We start from the raw sequence: 22,645 nt of genomic DNA, 5'->3' as shown, positions 1-22,645 counted from the left end.
TTTTCTTGAGGAATTTCGTGGTCTTATAATCAAATCAGGTTTCAGCTTTCCGCTCATCTGCAGGATAATTGCTCAGGTCTGCATGTGTTTGCAGGCTCTGCACTCACAAACACACTTCCTGACAGTCTCTGAACTAGATAAGTGGTTCCAGCAGCAGGAATTAGGATAGTTGTGACTCTCCCATTATCTCCCATTGAGTGCTGGAGTAATGCTATGGATAGGAAGCCAAATTACAATGTGTATCCTTAGTGTCAGTGAAACCTTTATGTAGTATACTGCGTATACTGGCCTCAGTGATTATGTGTATTTACTATGGTTGTGGTATGCATTTTATTGTTCTTTATTTGTAGTCTTTGTTAGTCATTTTATTGGTTTCTTTGTACAATGTTGACCTTTTAAAGGTGGAATGAGAGCGGTGCGGAGGTCAATCTGGGCCACTGAGTTGAACCTGAGATTTGTGTACGTGAAGTCAAAGTTCCTTCTCTGACTCGTACAACTCCAGTACGATAAAGTTAAGTGGATAAAAGCACCTTTTTCATTGCCCTCCAAGCACTCGGTCAGGCTTGTAGACTGTAGAAATAGTAGCATCAAAACACAAAAAACTGTCACTCATACAATCAAGTGGTTAAGAAATACAAATGGTTTTTAGCCTAAATAATGATTGAGGATAAGGGCCTATGGAGAATATTTTTTTGTGGAATTACACTTTATGCTTTGTTTAGACAGAAACAGAAACAGGAGGAGACAGAGGAGTCAAAGTGGGACAGGCAGAAGCGGGAATTGAACCCCTGACTTCCGGGGCAGTAAAATGGTATATTTCATTGTAGTCTCATTGGAATATTACCCACTCAACCTTTAACCTTTAATTAACTAGTCAAGTCAGTTAAGGAGAAGTTATTATTTACAATGATGGCCTACGCCGGCCAAACCCGGACGACGCTGGGCCAATTGTGCGCCCCCCTATGGGACTCCCAATTACGGCCTACTGTGATACAGCCTGGAATCGAACCAGTGTGTATGTAGTGATGCCTCTAGCACTGAGATGTAGTGCCTTAGACCTCTGCACCACTCAGGAGCACAACAAACTGTTAATTTAATTCCTTTTCCGTTAATGCTCCCAGTTCCTGGTAAGGTGTTACACACTTAAGTATTGTTACAACACACCATGTAATGTTTCAAATCATCTCAGGATGATGTGTTTCAGTACTCCAGCAAGAAGGTTTTGTCTCCTTCGCAATGGTGGCAGTTCAGTTGCTACCAGTTTTGGTTTTACGAAACACTTCATTTTAACACTACAGTGTCAACGGAGACAAGGTCCACAGCTTTTAATAGGAAGCTTTTGTAGGTATTTAAGAAGAATGGGCAATTATTCATCCATTTTAGTCATCTTTCAGGATACAAGAGGATCTGAGATTTTTGCCTTATGCCTGGTAGCCTCCCAAACCTTAACTTCTCACCCCCTCGCATGGCAGACCAATCAGATCTGTTGATTCCTAGAGGTGATGCATGTTGCCCAGGAGCAAAAGGGACTGTCACGTTAGGTGTCATGACACTGTTTCTGACATGACAGGAAGTTCTAACCTCGTGGCTGAGGTCATTTGTTTTTTAGTTTTATGGACTTCAAGTGAGAACCTAAGTGAATTATCATAAAACATGTATATATTTAATGCAATATCATAGGTATTTCATAAGGCCTTAGTTTGAGTGCCTAGTTTTCCCCTAATATAGGGGCCTGAAACCCATACACGTCACTTTGAACCAAAACCAAGCCTGTCATTATCATATTTCTGCAGGTTGATTTCTATCTTTTTTTAATGTGTTTTTGCTTGTACATTGATTGATACATCTTATGCTAAACAAGATAAATAACATACATTTTTCTAAACTAATCCAATCTGTTAGTTAGATATTTTTTTGATCCGTTACTGAAATGGTTGTTCCAGTTTGAATGGTTTATGTAGCATCCTCACAAAGTTCATAACTCTGGCAGGCATTCTGAATTCAAGTTGTAGGTGAAGAAGAGCTTCAACTGTTTGAGAGCCAACTCTGGGTGGATTCCAATAGGATTTACACATCACTTTGCAAGCCAGCAAAATATGACTTGCAGGTAGGGTTGCAAAATTCTGGGACCTTTCCTGAAATTCCCAGGTTTCCCAGAACTCCCAGGTGGAAGATATCTTGAGTCCTTCAACCAGGATATCTGGGTATTTTGGATAAGTTACTGGAATTTTGCAAACTTTACTTGATGTGGCCTGTAAATAATCAGTGTGAGATATTGTCATACATTTAATTTTAACCTCTTGAGTGTAGGGGGCAGTATTTTGATGTTTGGATGAAAAACGTACCCAAATGAAACGGCCTATTTCTCAGGCCCAGAATCTAGAATATGCATATAATCAGATTAGGATAGAAAACACTCTAAAGTTTCCAAAACTGTCAAAATATTGTCTGTGAGTATAACAGAACTGATATTGCAGGCGAAACCCTGAGGAAAATTCAACCCGGAAGTGTTGTTTTTCCTGAAATCTCTCTGTTCCATAGCCTGCCTTCACTCCATTTAAAGGGATATAAAAAATTATCTTTATGGAACAAAAGGAACATTTATTGTGTAACTGGGAGTCTCGTGAGTGCAAACATCCGAAGATCATCAAAGGTAAGCGATAAATTTTATTGCTATTCTGACTTTCGTGACCAATCTACTTGGCTGCTAGCTGTTTGTAATATTTTGTCTACTGAGAGAGATGTCCTTACATAAACGCTTGGTATGCTTTCGCCGAAAAGCTTTATTGAAATCTGGATTAACAACAAGCTAAACTGTGTTTTGCTATATTTCACTTGTGATTTCATGAAAATTAAATATTTTTTGTCATTTAATTTGAATTTGGCGCTCTGCAATTCAGCGGATGTTGACGAAAATGATCCCACTAACGGGATGGGTGCATCAAGAAGTAACATTCACAAAGAAACTCACTTTTTGAAGGCCACAGGATTGGAAAGGAATGAATTCAGCAACCATGTATCTGTCACAAAAATTATAGTTATGGTTGGTAACTCTAGAATTCACTCAAAAAGCAAGGCACTGTGGGAAATATTTGAATAGGTTTTACACTAAGTAGTGTATTAAGTTAACACTGGTTCCAGTGTGTATATGGTCCCACTCTTTCAGTATTGATTCAGCACTCTGTGTTAATTTAATTTAAGACTGGTTCCAGTGTGTATATTGACCACTCTTTCAGTGTTGATTTAACACTCTCAGTGTTCATTTAATACTGGAGAATTTGCTGTGATAGTCCTCCTATTTATGTTATGAAGAAGAACTTACTGTGTCTCCATAATGATATGTATGCTCGCACTCAAAGAAACAAAGTGGCCACTACTAGATGCAACATATTTTGATTGATTGGTGGAATTGCATTTTATAAGTCTTTATGTGAATTTCCAAAATGAATAACAGTGATAATCCCCAAATAATGTAGTGTGATTTCTTGTACATAATCATCTTAATAATCATCATTTTGGACATTTCTGTACATGCAATACTTGAGTCAGAATATCTCAACACTGGTCGGCTGTTGGTTATTACACAGTATGTCCCTCTCAATAATGATGTATACTGAGTCAATAGTGCCACTGTGCCAGCCATGGATAGCCATAATTTGGCATCTGTGTGCAAACAATCCGACAGACCCCCCTAGTTGGATCTGGTCATTTGTCTAAGCAGAAGCAGGGGGATATATGATATAATGTGGGGGAAATGGGAAGTCATCACTTTGGCCTGGCTGATCCCGCCGCTGCTGCATCTGCAGCCCTGCTTGGCTTTAATGGATTCTGTCAGATTGTGAAATTCAGAACCAAATGTCTCATTATGCCTTGGCACTGTGCCTGGGGTAAGTGCACTGGCCTAGAATCAGCTGCAGTCACAGCAAGCCGGCGAAAACATACATTAAAGACTCAAAACTACACAGTGTCGACTGAAAATTGGTGACGCATATTTAAGCAAGTGGGAATGGCGTTGTCGGAGTAGTGCTTACACTTAACAGATGCTCGGCGGTAAACATGACATAATTGCAGTGATTATGTGCGGTGATTATCGTTTTGTGCACAGGGTGTTCGAGTTACTAAATATTTGCAAGTACCAGTGTGGAGTCTGGGCTGAATTAGTGATCTAAGTAGGCATGCAATTCGGTATCACTTTTATTCCTAATTAGTTGAGTCAACTTTTATCTCTAAGCTTTCATTTTGTGTCTTGTCTGTGTTCACCAGAACGTGTACAGAAATCACAGTTTCTGAGCAATTTTACAAACTTCTGAAAAACATTATACTGACTTTGTTGATGAGCTCCTACCATGGTAGTGTCCTCCTTTCCCATAGGTCTGTTCACGTTTCAGTGGCTACAGTGCTTTGCCCATCAACCCTCAGGGCAAGCAGAGCGCCCGTTCACGTCAAAGGGACCATCGTAGGGCACAACAGACAGGACCCTTGTGCTGCGTCTAGCTTATTTTTAGAGCCTGTTTCCAGAAACTGAAAGCCTGAATAACCGTCCAATTAATGGATGGACTTATTTCCCTTTTCTTCCTTTAATGGCTGCTTTCAGGGCAGTATTATGAAGCCTTTTCCCTGCCAAACACACAACTATGGGCCTTTGTCCATGTGAATGGAGAAGCCCCAGGATAGGCAGGAGATCGGTAAACATCTGTGGATGAGCAGCTGGAAATTTGAGCTAAAGCAGACTTGTACTGAGTTCATGAAGTACAAAGTACACATGCTCTATCAACATGTAGTCTGTAACTTGAAAACAAGTGTATCTGCAACTTGGGTTTTACTGATCACCACCAATTGCGATGTGAGATGTTTTCCCCTCTTTAGTTCTTGGCTGAATCATTCCTACTCTGGTGGCAAATAAACTTCAATAACTAAGCCTATAGCGAAAGTCATTACATTTTTTAAGAAAACACGCACGCACGCACGCACACACACACGCACACACACACAGGATGATACCCATGCTAGCTCCCTCATTAGCATTCTGTTAGAGGTTCCCTTTCAAATGGATTAGTGTCATAGAGCCCGGCGTGCTATGCCATGCCTCCACTGAGGGGTCAGTCCCAATCTTATCTAATCACTATCTCCACTCATTTACCACAAACAGGGAGGCAAAGCTGGCTAGTGGAAGGGGCCGCATGCGCTAGCTAAAGAGGCGGGAAGATGAGAGAATTTGAGCTGACGGGGGGGGGGGTCATCATATCCTAGGAACTACCCCAGGGAGAGGGTATGGGAGTGGGGGAGCTCTTCATGGAGCCTGGGGCTTCTGGGAATGTTGTGGTAGTGGGGGTTTGGAAGCAACACTATGCTATGATCCAGGGAATGAAAATAGATGATGATAGTGGTGTACCTTCTAAAGGACTAGTTGTGGCAGAAAAATAATATTCTGTTAGTACAGATAGTCTTTTCTCCATAATACAGTATAAAATGCAGACACTTTCACTTCACCCTTTATTTGTGACTGATGTGTCAGTGTACACACTATAAGAAACTATTTAACTTCTCTTTGTCTTGAGAGATGGGGCAGAAGACATCGGGGCTTTAGGGGGCTGAGGCAGGTATGTCCCATGGGGCCTGAAAGTGCAAGGTATAGAGCAGAGGATCACTGTTGACCTATCACCTTGCCATGAGAAGCATCCTTTGGGCTTGATTTTCCCACTTTATGGTACCCAGCTGGTAGGGTTGCTAAGAAACAGAGGTAGAGAGAAGAGCTAAATCATTGCTGACTAGTTCCATTCTAGTTTGTTTGATGCCCCCTAGTAAAACTGTATCTTGCTCATATGAAGGGAGCCCAAGAGGGGTGGATGGTGTGTCTTGGGAATTGTTTGTTTATCATAGGTTATATTATGGTTTGAGGTAGGGGATTGAGTTGTTGAAATTGTTGAAGTTCTATATTGACTTTTAGGGATCCAAACTAGTAAGACCTTGAATTTTTGATAAGGTGTCCTCAGCCTTTTGTTGAAAGTATTATACACACACACACACACACACACACACACACACACACACACACACACACACACACACACACACACACACACACACACACACACACGCACACACACACACACACACGCACACACATACTGTGCCTTGTACATGGTCTTGCCTGTTATCTTCCGAAAAAATGACAATGTTGTCTCGGGGGAGACTTTGGATCAATCATCTTATAATTTTTTCCATAGCTGTTGGGCCTCAAGAAAATAAGTTATTTGAATTATTAAAATACACAAAATTGTGACAGACAGGCTTGATTTGGTCTTATGTAGCAACATTTTAAATTGTGTTTTTTTACTTTCGATAAAACTAGAGCTAGGAAATGGTATATCATACACTATAGAACAATGAGAAAGTAATTCTGATTTGAAAGTTGATAAACTTGTAACCCCATTTTGAGAAAATGTCCCTTGAATGTTTTAATACACCTACTGGAGAGCTCTTCTTTGTTTACACCCAACCAATCTCTGTAAGGATTCACATGTGAGGCCATGTGCTAAACAGAGTGAGTACGGTAGTGTACTAAACAACCAAAGATATCAAGACTAAAGGCTGGTTTATACTAGGTCTATTGACATGTTTGTATACAGAAGTCACAGTGACATCATGAACATTCTATAGTCATCCGACATCAAACTTGTCGTTGTCGTTTAAGAAAAATATAAACACAAAAACAACAAATCAAATCAAAAGTATTTATATAGCCCTTCTTACAGCAGCTGATATATCAAAGTGGCTGCATGACATCAGCAGCCTGGTGGTCCAAAATAGCATAACTGGTGTATTTTAACACCAGTAAACCATCTGTTTAAAAATGTATGTAGTATTTGTAAATCTAGCAAACCAGGCAACTAAAAGCCACTTTCTAAACAATGTGTTGGTTAGTTTCTAGCTTATTAGGTAGCTAGCTAGCTAACGTTAAATTAGCTGACTAGCCAGTTCAAATAATGACCATGTCATATAGCTGACAACGTCTTAACATGAGCTAATTTGTATTCATTATTACAGGAAAATAAACTCAAAACAAGATAATTATTTACAGTTTAATGGCAAGCTAATTACAGAAAATAGCTTACGGTTGTGAGTGTGACGAAATAAAAGCAGGGTTGGTCTAACGGGGCGGCAGGGTAGCCTAGTGGTTATAGCGTTCAAACCCCCTAGCTGACAAGGTACAAATCTGTTGTTCTGCCCCTGAACAGGCAGTTAACCCACTGTTCCCAGCCCGTCATTGAAAATAAGAATGTGTTCTTAACTGACTTGCCTGGTTAAATAAAGGTTAAAAAAATTATTATAAAAAATAAAAAAACGTTATATCCTTATTTGACTATGGTGCAGGCCATGTTGTTCTTCACATTAACATCTCTAGTGAACACACACTATATCAAATAAAATCTACATTTATTTGTCACATTCACAGGATACAGAAGGTGTAGGCAGTACAGTGAAATGTTTACTTGCATAGTGGAATCTTTTGTTTAGACATTTAGCTAGCTAAACAATGAACCATAATCCTAACTCATAATGTTACTACCCTGCATGAATCTACAGGTAGCTAAAGCTAACCAACTAGGTTCAATGTTAGCTAGCTAGCTAACATTAGGCTATTACTAGCAATGCAAATGGCTCTGAGATATGAATAATATTACTACGCAAATCATACATGTAATGTTAGCTAGCGAACCAGCCCGCTAACATTAGCTAGCTAACTTGCAATGATAATTACTTTCTGACAAAATGAGAAAAGTATGATATTTGAAAATGTAGCTAGCGAGACTCTCTTACGCGTGTATAGGGATGAACACTTCTCCCTCCTTGTCATGGATACCTTGGTTGCCCTTAGTTTGAAGATGTAATCTGGAGACAGGTGTTTTATACAACAGCCTTCTGTGTGTTCTCTTTTCGATTCTCTCCACATATTTACAATCAAACGCCTGAATTTTCTCCACCTCCTTAGCTATCATACTCTGCTTCCACTGGTCATTCCACTGATTTCAGTGGTCCTCCAGAAAGTGGAGAGCATTAGCAACACTTTTGCAGTTATTTGTAATATTGTTCAAAAAAGCTGCATTGGAAAGGATTACCTACACATATTGAGCAGCTCATGTCATAGACAGAAGCATGCTACATGGCAGACCAATCCGAACTCATCTCTCGGTCATGCCCAGCCCATCCATTATCTCAGCCATGGCTAGCGGGAAAGTTCCTCACCTTTTCTGTGGCAATTGTATTTGTATTTACAAATTGCATACGTTTGTTATTAAAGCACATGTAAGTTCACATGTTACAGAAGGCATTTCTGCCCCCCAAAAAACGTTTTTAATTTTAAAACAAAACGTTTACGTTCAAATGCCTCTCCTGTGAAGTAGTGACGCTCGACATAAGCCTCGTTTCCTGAAACGAGTCCCAATTACACTATAGCTTGAGATGGATAGGAGTCAATTTGCCCTGTCATTAGCTTTTTTCCCTCTAAATAGAATTAGACAATGAATGCGAGGCGTCATTTTTCATGGAATGACTAATCAGATTACGGTATCAACATTAATTTTCAGACAAGTGTCTGTTTGTAATTAAACAAGTTTAAACTGGGTGTATCAAATACCGGACCAGGAAGCCATGTTGTATAATGCACTATTAAATAGAAACCATTTTGGAAATTGATCCACATCGTCAGTGAGTCTTTCAGGTATATGCTGGCAGCCTGTTACATAATATATGATCTCTTTAAAAATCACAAGTTGTGAATACTTTGCTATGGTATCGACAGTTCAGTGTTGTCTTGCTTTGATATTGCGTTGATATAAGGTCAGACTATTTCTTTCATTTCACTGTCAATACTGTAGGTGTTATTCTTGCCTCTTCAGCTTGAATTAAGTTGTGTCTTGAAGTGGTTTGTTGGAAAGAGTTTGTGTGAAGTCATCCTATTCTTGGAATGAGGCCCATTCATTTTCAGTGGGGGAGATGAGTCCATTGTCTGGCAGCGGTAAATTGTGCCCTTGGCTGCAGGAAGCTATGCAAAGCAAAGACTTTGGGATGATTCAGAAATGGATTGGGCTATGATCTAAGGTTCCTGTTGAGTTCTGTGTGACTGTTCCTGATATCCCACAGAAGGAATGTTTAAGTCGATAGAATGATTTACTGGGTTTCTTCGGCAGGGGATAAATGCATTCACTTCTGCAGGGAATGTGTGTACACATCAAATGTGTTCCCTCCCAAAGGCCAAGGCTGTCTCATGTTGAGGTTTTAAAGGTATCGTATTGTTTGAAGTGGTACTGCTTGTTTGAGTTGGTTATTATCCCCTTGGATTGTAGTGGTATGGAAGACTATGTAAATGAGAATTAAATTATTCTCCCCTATGTTCTCTTTCAGTCACAGGTATCACGTTTCCCTCACACATTTATTTTGTAACATTGAGAGTGAGTCACAGAAGTCATATTCACTTTAATGCCTGAGCTATCCACATCCACAGACAATATTACTCAGGTCTTTTGTGTTTGCTGAATGAGTCCTTGAGCCCTATTCAATTGAAACAGGTAACTGAGATAAAAAAAAAATACCATTCTTCCAACAGCGAGAAGCAAGTTTGAATTTAAATGCATTCTACTTGTTTCACTCTGCCATTCTTCTGTTGAGGACATTATTCCAAACATGCACTCTTGAACCCCAAGAAATATAGTGTTTTTGACATATGCTTGCGTTCAGTATATGGGGATAGATTTCTGCCATGTGTACATTATGTTTTGGCAAGTATCTACCTCCATACAGCTTGATTAAATAAGGACCATTGTTTTCATTATTTCTTATCTTATTATTTTTTAAATGTACATTGTACATTGCTCACAGTTATTCACATAGTGTTTACTCCCTGGGTTAACCCTATGGGTAATGTATTGGCTTCTCTGTGACACTTCAGTATATCCAGCCACACCGACAAATCAATAAGTTATTTAATTTTCTATTTCATCAATTAGCAGACAAATTAATCTAATCATATACTGAAGCTAAAATTAGAAGATACTTCAAGAGCATACAATCTAAGAAGGAACTAGTACCACGGGAGATGCGGCGACATTTACGATTTTTACTAAAGGCCACATTCAACAATGTCAGCCACCAAACGTTGGCAAACGGGTTGAGCGCTGATCAAATTTCAGTGGGTGATATACATATTAAAGGGAAATTTCACCCTGGCTCTGCCATGGCATATAGTAAATTCTACATAAAAAAAACAGTTTTTTTTCACCATAAACAATTATCTAAACCACAAGCTAGAAATAGCACATTTTAATTTCACTGGTAGAATCAGGATGTTTCGACTCCCTGTGTATTTGTGAACCACAAAGTGAACCACAAAGTCCCGTATTCATAGCGAATGCTGATAGCGCCAGCTAGGTAGAGGTAATGTGCCCACAAACTTAAATAATGGCATTGTTAACTTCGAACGACCAACACACAGGTATTTCAGGATTTTTCTAGGCAATATTTTTTGTTTGTTTTACACTGGTTAACATCATGCCCGTGTGATTCAGCCAGTGGTTTGCGGCTATTAAGAATGATGCGGTCACCAAAGATTATCAGAGGGATTTTCAGGCTGAACTGATGAGGAATACATTTCAAAGACAGCTGAGAAGTGATGCGATACCATCGTGTTCATCTTCCTTCACAACAAAATGGAAGAATATCAATTAGAGGTAACCTAACATTAGCTACCTTGATAGCCTAGCTGGGTAATTTAGCTAGCTAGCGTTACGGTCCTGTACTGAACTCTGAAAGCCATCAGCTAAGTCATATAGCTAGCTATCTTTTGGGATACACACAGTCAATCAATTTCGACCATGCCATGGTAGTCACTGCATGACTGGTCACTGCCTTTAGCAGAGTTAACATGTTTGTTTGTTTGTTCGTTCTATCTTTGACTGACGTTAGCTAATGTAAGCTGGCTAATGTTACCAAATAAGAGTATCTACATTTAGTAGCCATCTATTCCACCCTTGTCTGGAAAACAATCTGTTAGTAAAAATAGAATTGTCGATATAGCAAACTCACTCTCTGTTTGTGTGTTGGTAGCAATGATGAATGTGTATAAATCGTCTGGTTGGTTAGTTGGTTCTCAGCCAGTCCCAACTGGCTAGCGATCTTGCTTCCAATTTAGACACTAGTTAACAGCAAGCTGACAATATTGAAATGTCCATGTTAGGTATGCTTAACTAGCCCGTCTAATAGAGATCAAAACAATTAATTGAGTGGTTAAATTGTGTATTGTTGTATATTTTGTTGTATGTGGTATAGAATCTGATTCCACCAACATGCGCTCCCAACACCTAGCTCTGCACAAGCTGAATGTAAGTTGGCCAAAATATTTTAAGCTGACGGCTAAGATAGCTCAATTTCCATTAAGCATGGTATAAACATGAATTGGATACTGTTTGTATGGTTTGGGTTTGTGTTATGGGGTTACAGGTGGTTTGAGGTAGCCTGAGGACCACAGAGTATCTTCCAGACGATGTCATCAATTTAGTCTACCCCTCTTCTCATTTGACCTTTTTTTTGTAAAACTCAGGTTATCTGGAGTGATTCCACAGTGCCTTGCTGAAAAATAGTCCAAAGCGGGGGCATTTCGGGTAAACAAGCATAAGGGAGCGGACACACCTTGTGGTTATGGAACACACCAAGATGGTGAGACAGAAACCAGGAAGGGACACTGACAGTAATGATACAACCACCTCATTCTTCTCTGCAGATTTTTAAAACACAATGCAAAGACATGTCTACAAAATTCCCCTGCAAAGGGCTACTATTGACAAGAATGATCTGTCAAAGTCAATGGGCTGGAGGAGGTTTACAGATAGTACATTGAGTTGAGGAGTTGTACAGGGTTGTGCTTAGACAGTAAATGTATTGTGTATGAGTGCGATTGAGGTGCCTTTTCTCCTCATGGCACCTCATGGTCCCTTCCACCAAAAGAGTAAAATGCTAACACCACAACCATGCCTTTCCAGGAGACATGCAGTACCCACAAATCTTCTGCACGAGAACTGAACAGTTGGTGGTTAAGAAGCCCTACACCACTTTCGGCAGTCTTATCCAGTTGGCCGTTTTCCGCAGACAGGTCAAGCCCATCACCATAAGCACAAAGAATCTCACCTTCCCCAGCCCACCATTGCCAGTGTACCGAAGTCTGATAAAGGAGTATGGCTGCGTTTACACAGGCAGCCTAATTCTGATATTTTTTTCACTAATCAGATCAGTTCTGAAAAAGACCTGAAGTGATTAAGACCAGTTAGTGGAAAAAAGGTAAGAATTGGGCTGCCTGTGTAAACACAGCCAGTATGGCTCAGCATAAGACCATGTAGAACAGGGGCCTCTAACCCTGTTGCTGTGGAGCTTCCCTCCTGTAGGTTTTCACTCCAAACCCAATTGCAACTAACCTGGTTCAGCTTATCAACTAGCTGATAATTAGAATCAGGTGTGCTAGATTAGGGTTGGAGTGAAAACCTGCAGGATGGTAGCTCTCCAGCAGCAGGGTTGGAGAGCCCAAAATAAATACCCTAAATAAATATGGATAATTTCGATCAATTTTCAAAATGTGTCTGCCCTTATGTATTCACAGAAGATATGTATATAAGCTGTATAGGGCTCTGTAGCATCAAACAGATGCTAGACATTCAGATATTCAAAGAATGCTTGTTTATTTATAAAAATCTAAAATACCAGAGAGTGTAAACAATTTAATGCTAACTCAAGAGTACTGGGTATTCAACAACAATGTTATATGTTAAAAGTAATTTTTTGGGTATGAACAGTGTAGTACAGTTCCGTGTGTCCAAATGTGTCTCAGCTTTAGAGACACACAACTGCAAAGAACTGTAGTTACAGATTGTTACACCAGATAATGTGATTTACCCAAAGATTTTTGCTGAAATCTTGTCTATTTCAAGTTCTCTCATTGATTGAGACAGATGGGTGTCCATCCCAAAGTGCTGCATGCCATGATGACAGAGATTTGACTCGATCAGACAGTGAGAAGACACTAGACAAGATGGCAGTGCATATATTGTTGGATTACTTTATGGAGAAAAGAAGTATAACAGAGCATTTTCTAAATTCAAACTGACCCCCTGCAACTGGACACTGACATTTTATGAGACTCCTGTTTCCCCTAATCAAAGACAGCATCGCTAAGGTTGGTCGAAAATTCTCTGTGCTACACCAAACAGTTCCTATCCTGTAACTCCCAGTCATGGATACCAAAAATATTTGGTTAAATCACATTATCTGGTGTAACAATCTGTAGCTAAGAGAACTGGTTATCAGCAGATGATGAGATAGGTGGTCATGATGAAATTGCCATTCCGAAGAAACATGCAGTAAGTATGTAAGTGTTGTCATGATCAAACTGCCATCTGCTTGAAATCCAGCATAATGTCTAATCCCTTGAGAGGGATACAGTTCACAGGATACAGTTCTGCTACAATGAAACACGGAGGCGAAGGAAGTCTCTTTCTGTACCTAGAATCCAGGTACAGAAAGAAGAAGCCCAGGCACCACATGATATTGTCTGTAAGGCGAAAACAAAAAGACTATACAGTTTGAACAACAGTTGAACCGAGACAGCATAACAGCAAGATTAGGGCAGACTAGTTGAACATGCATACATATGCACAAGTACAGATATTACATGTAAAACAATATCTAGCCAAATAGAAATAAATATGGCATAACCCTCAGCTTTTGCACACTGACCAGACTGCACAAATGAGCCTAGGTAGGTAGACAGTATCTACCTTCAGCCATGTCTATCAGGTATGCTTAGGCACATTTTTTAAATAGTAAAAGCAGCTTCAGTTTTAGAGATTTACAACAGTAAATTGTTGTATTATTGTTTCTCCTCACTGTTTTCTAGTAGTCTAAAACTTTGCACATACACTGATGCCATTTAGTGGCCAAGATCTAAATTGCACCTGGGCTGGAATAATACATTATGGCCTTTCTCTTGCATTTCAAAAATGATGGTACAAAAAAATACAAAATAATGATTTTTTTTTCTTTGTATTATCTTTTGCCAGATCTATTGTGTTATATTCTACTACATTCCTTTCACATTTCCATAAACTTCAAAGTGTTCCCTGTCAAATGGTACCAATAATATGCATATCCTTGCTTCAGGGCCTGAGCTACAGGCAGTTAGACTTGGGTATGTCATTTTAGGTGAAAATAAAAAAAAAGGGGCTAATCATTAAGAGTTTAACAAGAGTTCTGTCCGTGGTGCTGAATGAACAGTGTACTTTTCCCTCTGTGTTGTTCATTGCATGTTTAATAATGAAAATACCTACCAAAAGGAGAACATGGATATGGTTTATTCTGTGCATGTTAAAAAAGTAACATAAGTAGCATATCTGGATGTGATTTACAATAGATATATCTGTCAACACCCATGTATAATCCTGTAATATGATTCTGGCCCACAGTGGCAAAAATATATTCTAATGTGGCCCTCCATTGAAAATAATTACCCAGGCCTGCAATAGCCCATAATGACAAAGCAGAAACAGATTTTTAGACATTTTTGCAAATGTATGAAAAAATAAAAAACTGAAATATTACATTTACATATATGTATTCAGACACTTTACTCAGTACTTTGTTGAAGCACCTTTGGCAGTGACTACAGCCTTGAGTCTTCTTGGGCTCCCTGGTGGCGCAGTGGTCTAAGGCACTTTATCTCAGTGCTAGAGGCGTCACTACAGACCCTGGTTTAATTACAGGCTGTATCACAACCGGCCGTGATTGGGAGTCCCATGGGACGGTGCACAATTGACCCAATGTCGTCCAGGTTAGGGTTTGGCTGGCGTAGTCCGTCATTGAAAATAAGAATTTATTCTTAACTGACTTGCCTAGTTAAATCAAAATTAAATAAATTACGCTACAACCTCGGCACACCTTTATTTGGGGAGTTTCTCCCATTCTTTTCTGCAGATCCTCTCAAGCTCTGTCAGGTTGGATGGGTAGCATTGCTACACAGCTAATTTCAGGTCTCTCCAAAGATGTTCGATCGGGTTCAAGTCCGGGCTCTGGCTGGGCCACTCAAGGACATTCAGTGAGGGATGGGGGCCAGAGCACGAAGCACCACCCAACACAAGTTGTAGTCTTTCAAAGGCTGGAAGACGTCCATCGCTGTCATCCATCGCTGTTGTCCATCGCTGTCGTCCATCGCTGAAAGACGTCCAATGGCACTACACTAACATGTATAGTGCGATCAGTATAAGATAGTCTTCGGAAAATTCCACAAAGCAGGACTACATGTATTTTTAGATCTCGCTCCCCCCATCAATACAACGTAAGTCATCATAGGGTGTATCATTCAGAGCCCAAAGTCTTGACCTGCCTTCCTCCTGGGCAATTATATGTGAAACACATCTCACTGTCCTAGAAATGCCTCAGACATGATGAAAGCAAGCCCAGATTCCCCCAGGGTGAAATTCCCCTTTAAGGTTACCGTTCCTCTAGAATTACCAAATGGGCTGATTTGGAAGGTGTTTCAAACAAACAGAGTGTATCCCCAATGACCCCATATGTTTATTCACTAGTTTGTTGTAGTTGAGATTTCTGTCTTGGGTTGTGCGATCATTTCTGCCCAGCAAGTGTGTGATAATGTGTGTACTGCGTAGATCTGACTTCATGATGAATTCCAGTATGATCAATCAATTATGATATTGCTGTGTTGTAGTCTGAACTTTGAGACTCCATGTCAGTGACTGAATGGGTATGTTTTGTCACTACCTACCTCAACTCAACTGAGGCTGTCTTAATATGGACACCGTACAGATGGCCTGTTTACCTACCTTGTGATAAGTCACAGTGCTTATTTTCCATCCTTTGACTGGAATGCATCAGGCTTTATGGCAGCTGCAGTCACATCACTGGGGATCCTCTAGTCATAGCCTTCTCAACTAAACAAATAGAGAGACTTAGCTCCACACACTTCTGCACTGTTAGCATAGTCTTATAGGTTTCCGTTGTGGTGGGCTCTTGGCGGTGGTGGAGTGTGTGTGGATTTACATGTGGACAGTAGAACTGTATCATAATTCAAGACTGTCTGTTGTAAGAGGTTATTTGTCTCTTTCAATCTCTGACTCAGGTTGTGTCCCAAATGGCACCTTATTCCAGGGCTGGCTCTAGGCTTTTGGGGGCCCTAAGCGATAGCTGAGTGAGCGTGACAAACAAAATCAATGGAGGTCAGGGCCCCTGGGCACGTGCCTTGCGTGCCTGATTCGGCCATGATTACAATGAGTTTAGATACCTGGCTAGACTAACTTACAAATCTAAAAATGTTTAGCTGGCATGGCTAATTGAGTGACTGACGTAACGAGCGAAAAACTGCTGATGCACAACCAAACTTCGAAGTTGCACCCTGTGTATTCTACTATTCTAACTCTCAACAGTAAGTTGAGACCCCAACTGAGTTCCAAAAAATGAAAAAAATGTAATGTTGCAGTTTTAACTTTGACACGTACCAACAAGGGGGTGTGATCATTCTACAGTTGTCCCTGGAGCATACGCTCAAACCAGTGTGATTCGAACGCTTATTTAGAACGTCCGGTTTCGATTGACGCAACAGTCAGCGTTTGAGCTTGCCACACTGTTTTTTTTCCCAGAAACAGTTTGCACAAACAAAGTACTTACAAAGTTATGTCCTGATTGTGACCAGTTTATTTTTGGATGCAATGTTCAGACATTCACAGAAGTAGCGACAGCATAACACAATCATCCAAACCGGAAAATATAGGCTACATTAGTCCTAGAGCTAACTGAGGAAAGATTGACGTACACATACGGTCATATTTAGCTAACTCTGACAGAAAACACAATGTGAATTAGCTAATAGCAATTACTATTTACAATTCATCACATCACAGGTGAACTCACCATTGATCGAAATAATTGAGTAAAACACTTTCTAAAAATAAAAGTAATCCAACGATGGGTAGTTTGTGGGCACCACAATGTTTGTCTTTTCGCGTCAACCAAAGATAAGAAGAGGAGACAAGATGAGATAGGTATGTTTGTACTGTAGCATGCATGTTAAAGGCGTGAGTTGTCTATGATCGTTCACTTCCGGAAGTTTACTTGAAAGATGAGTGAACCATTCCTTCACCTCATTATAACCTATTTGGTCTGACAGATGTTTATGTGACACCCAGAATGCATTGTATAATGTCAAAAAACATGGCGCCACACATATCTGGCAAATTGCTTAGCATTAGCTCGTCATGACCAGTACAACCTTCAAGAAAGTATTGTAGGTGTCCATTACAATCTACGCAATAATCAGAATGCAGTATTTGTCACCAGTACTTGAAAACATGTGAATAAAACTGTAAATACATTATGCTCCATATATACATACATACATACATACATACATACATACATACATACATACATACATACATACATACATACATACATACATACATACATACATACATACATACATACATACATACAGTTGAAGTCGGAAGTTTACATACACTTAGGTTGGAGTCATTAAAACTCATGTTTCTACCACTCCTCAAATGTCTTGTTAACAAACTATAGTTTTGGCAAGTCGGTTAGGATATCTACTTTGTGCATGACACAAGTCATTTTTCCAACAATTGTTTACAGACAGATTATTTAACTTGTTATGGCTGCAATCCCGATATCGGGATAAGTGTCATCAACAACCGCTGAATAGCATAGCGCTACATACAATAAATATTACTATAAATATTTATATTCATGACATCACAAGTGCAATATAGGAAAACTCAGTTTAGCCTTTTGTTAATCCACCTGTCGTTTCAGATTTTAGAATTATGCTTTACAGCGAAAGCAATCCAAGCGTTTGTGTAAGTTTATCGATCGCACGATAAAACATTAAGTACACTTAGCATCAGGTAGCTCGGTCACGAAAATCAGAAAAGCAATCAAATTAATTGTTTACCTTTGATGACCTTTGGATGTTTTCACTCACGAGACTCCCAGTTACACAACAAATGTTCCTTTTGTTCCATAAAGATTATTTTTACATCCAAAATACCTCTGTTTGTCTGTCGCGTTATGTTCAGAAATCCACAGGAAAGAGCGGTCACGACAACGCAGAAAAATTCCAAATAGTTTCCATAATGTCCACAGAAACATGTCAAATGTTTTTTATAATCAATCCTCAGGTTGTTTTTAAAATATATAATCGATAATATATCAACTGCAAATGTCTTTCACAGTAGGAGAGGGAAAAGCAATACCTATCCAAACTTTGTTGTGCGAGCAAAACTCATGTGACCACTTGACACAATGTTATCGTTCTGGCTAATTTTTCGAAATAAAAGCCTGAAACTATGTCTGAAGACTGTTGACACCTTGAGGAAGCGATAGGAAAAGGAATCTGGTTCATATCCCTTTAAATGGAGTAAAGGGAGGCTATGGAACATGGAGTTTTCCAAATAGAAGCCACTTCCTGCTTTGATTTTCCTCAGGGTTTCGCCTGCTATATCAGTTCTGTTATACTCACAGACAATATTTTGACAGTTTTGGAAACTTTAGAGTGTTTTCTATCTAATACTAATAATACTATGCATATATTAGCAACTGAGACTGAGGAGCTGGCCGTTTACAATGGGCACCTTTTCATCCAAGCTACTCAATACTGCCCCTGCAGCCATAAAAAGTTAACTTATAATTCACTGTATCACAATTCCAGTGGGTCAGAACGCGTCTTACTTACTTGTGTCATGCACAAACTCGATGTCCTAACCAACTTGCCAAAACTATAGTTTGTTAACAAGAACTTTTTGGAGTGGTTGAAAAAAAGTTTTAATGACTCCAACCTAAGTGTATGTAAACTTCCGACTTCAACTGTACGTTTTCTGCAGTTCTGCACATTTTTGCCATGGGGTGGAGAAAAAAGGTTATATTTGTATAACAAATTTCCTTAAATTCTACCCATTTTTGCGATTGGGTGATCAGGACCCTCTGTAATTTGGAGGTCAGGGCCCTGCGTGACTGGTCGGTATTCGGCTATAATTACTACAAGTTTAGCTAGCTGGCTAGACTAATATACCAATTAAAAAAGTGGTAACTGACATGGCTAATTGAGTGATGTCAGTGACTGACATAACAAAATAAAAATTGCAGATGCACAACCAAATTTCGAACTTGCACCTTGTGTATTCTACTATTCTAATTCTCACAACATTAAGTTGAAACCCCAACTGAGTTCCTTTTGGAATGTGGGGCCCTATGTGACAGCTTATGTCGCTCATGTCTGCAGCCGGCCTTGCCCTATTCCCTATGTATATGGTTCCTGGTCAAACATAATGCACTATATAGGAAAAAGGGTGCCAGTTAGGATGGTGACCCAGTTTTCTGCTGACCTCTCTCACCAGGACCTCTTTGACAGTCTCCATCCATGTATATGTAGTGAATACGGCCTAAGACCTATTGATATCATCTTTGTGGAGTGGCCACATGAAAGTGCTTGAAGTGATAAGCACCCTTAAACCAACAGCTTTTTAATCAAAATAATGTGTGTCAAGCTCTACTATTTAAACACTTTAGTTTTCGAGAGGGCTCGAGTGTGTTTGTGACAACAAGTGTAAACAAACTTGAGCAATAATATTTTTCCAGTTTAACCCCTAGTAGACCCGTGGGATGTATATTCATATCACATTTATTTATGACAATAACATATTTATTTAAATCACAATGACTTTAGAACAGATTCATCAACAATCAATAATGACAATCAATAATCAACAATCAATAATCAATAATATACACACAATATTTAGAGAGCTTGGGGTGGCAGGGTAGCCTAGTGGTTAGAGCATTTGACTAGTAACCGGAAGGTTGCAAGTTCAAACTCCTGAGCTGACAAGGTACAAATCTGTTGTTCTTTCCCTGAACAGGCACTTAACCCACTGTTCCTAGGCCATCATTGGAAATAAGAATTTGTTCTTAATTAACTGACTTGCTTAGTTAAATAAAGGTAAAATAAAAATAGTTATTTGTTCTCTACCTATATAGTACTCTAAGTACCCCAATTCATGTGGTTAAGTTCAAAAGAATACTTGTTTGTGTGTACCTAGTGCAGTCCCCTCTATATTGCTCGTCCAACAACCTTCAAATACAGAAATTACATTTAATCAAATTGCTCATGTTATTCACTTTGGCATCATCAGGCTCTCTTTGGAGTCGCCCTTGACATGTGTTTGTTAATTAAAGACATGCAGGAGTACCTCCCAGGCCTTTTAATCTAGTGCCCCCCCGTTTTGTCAGTCTTGCCACCGTGGCAATTTGTCATCGACTCAGATGAAAGTCATCAAGCTGGTAATCAGGACAGCCTTTTCGCTTTTCTCTTTTATCCCCCCCCACCACCACCACCCCCCCCCACCCGACCCAACCCAGAGATGCATAGCACACAGAATGGTAGCATGAATAGGCATCCCCCTTTCAAAGAATTATGGGGGAGGGAATCAAAGCTCTTTTCCCCACTAACAGGCTCCTTAGATACAATCTCTGGGTGACCTTTTTTTCCTCTGGGAAGTAATACAGCCCACCACTGACAGCTCACAGCTCACTGACAGTCACTTTGTACTAAAAGAAACCCTCCAATGACATGCATTTTCCATGAGTCGGAAATACAATACAAGAAGACAGAATTTGCATTCATGTAATTTCCTTACATTGACTAGCCTCCATGCTAGCCCCAACAGCAGCAGTGTGGTGTCATAGAGTTGAAGTGCATTAGGTAGAACTGAGTTGAGCCAAACAGTGAGCTTGACACATACATCACCAGAAATCCAACCAACCATTCATACTAATGAGATTAACAGCTAGACCTGGTGACATATGGCTAATTCAAAACCCTGGGCTTTGTTTTTATGCAGTAATTTCTGTCGCAAAATATTTGGCTGATTCATATGGTGTTGTTGGCTAATCCTCTGGCCTTTGGGTAAGTGGGCAACTCTTCTCATATACTACCGATGCTTTTAATCATGCTAATGTTAATGGGTTGGTAGAGTAAGATGCCGGCGCTCTAATTAAGGTGGAGAATATTCTAGTTGTTCCCATCCAATTTTCTTCCACTGTGGTAATTGGGATTGCTTTCTGAGGCATTAGGATGACTTGGCGGGCAGGTGCAGATATGAAGTCTCCCTGACGTTGAAGAAAGGCAGAATTCCGAAACTCATTTCTGACTTTGATAGAAAGATGATTCGCTCATGTGCGCAGCCAGAGAGCAGTGAGGCTTGCTTTATCCTCGCCGAGTCTGTCTCTGTGTAATTTTTTAAATTGGGCTGAATCTAAAAAGGGAAACATTATCTCCTATACACCCTTACAACCAAGCAAGAGACACTCTCCTAGATCCTTTACAAAGCTTTCAATATTTCTCTCCTCACACTAAGTCATTTGATTTGAGAGTCAAATCAGTATTTGCCACCGTTCAGTCATGATAGGGGAAACAGACAGATTAGCTGGAAATTAGTTGGAAATTAAACCACCTGCTCATATCCTGTAGTGTTTCGGCGGCAGACATGGCTTCAAATACTGTTTCACATTTTTGGTTCAGTTGCGCCAGGCAAGCTCAATCAAGCCCAGATACAGTATTTGAAATGGTTTCAAATATTATTTGAACCCCCTATTTAGTTAGTGACCGCCTCAAAGAGCTCAAGACAAACGACACGTCTCTGAAACAGCGACCTAATAGCACTTTCGTTCATTTGCTTTATATATCACAGGGCAATGTGTTCCCCATGATAACCTTGATGTTACCACAGTGATGGATATGGCCAGCACCTGGCCGCACCATTCTGGCACATTGTGACATCTCCTATAACCTTACCTGATTGTCTCCTATGACATGTCACTTTATTATGGTATTAAGCTAATTTACCATGAGATTCTATAGGATGATCAGTCAACATTAGAGAGAAAGCCCACGTTGCTCACTGTCACCCAGATATTGATGTGTAAATACCAGGGGGGAACGACTGCCCCCTCTCATCGAAAACAGGATGATGGCGTGCAGTGGCTCTTGACCAATTCTGCTATTTTGTGTTAGTTTTTTTACACAGATCTTAAAATGTTTTGTACATAATGTCTCCGCCATCATTTCCTATATCTAACTAACCTTGATCTGTACGAAAATGTCCTCTTCATCGAGTCGGCAGCTCTGGAAGTTCTGCTTACTCTGGACTAGGCCCTAATCTCCTGGTTTCAAAAGAGGAAGTGACGGCAAAATAGAGGCAGGTGAGGCGGCCTCCTGACGAGACTACGTCGATAAGCAAATAGACCGCCATTGCCCTCTGTTCTATTGGCGAACCTGCAATAGCTGGAGAAAAAACTGAATGAGCTATCCTATCAACGGGACCTGAAAAACTGTAATATCCTATGTTTCTCAGAGTTGTGGCTGAACGATGACATGGATATACTGTACATCTCGCTGATATTTATATGCATCTTCAAGACAAAGGGGAGGGTTGTGTCTCTTTGTTAACAACAGCTGGTGCGCGATCTCTAATGTTAAGGAATTGTATGAAGTTTCTGCTTGCCTGAGTTAGAATAACTC

At 39.9% G+C, this 22,645-nt stretch overlaps 1 protein-coding gene across 1 annotated transcript in view; it reads left to right on the top strand.

Moving 5' to 3' along the window:
* LOC109899039 (cadherin-7) overlaps nucleotides 1-22,645 on the top strand; it is a 109,666-nt gene that overhangs the window by 9,722 nt on the left and 77,299 nt on the right. The gene's annotated exons all lie outside the window — the stretch shown is intronic.

Source organism: Oncorhynchus kisutch, linkage group LG11, assembly GCF_002021735.2.
Source record: "Oncorhynchus kisutch isolate 150728-3 linkage group LG11, Okis_V2, whole genome shotgun sequence".
Classification (NCBI taxonomy): domain Eukaryota; kingdom Metazoa; phylum Chordata; class Actinopteri; order Salmoniformes; family Salmonidae; genus Oncorhynchus; species Oncorhynchus kisutch.
This window is presented reverse-complemented; position numbering and strand designations above follow the sequence as displayed.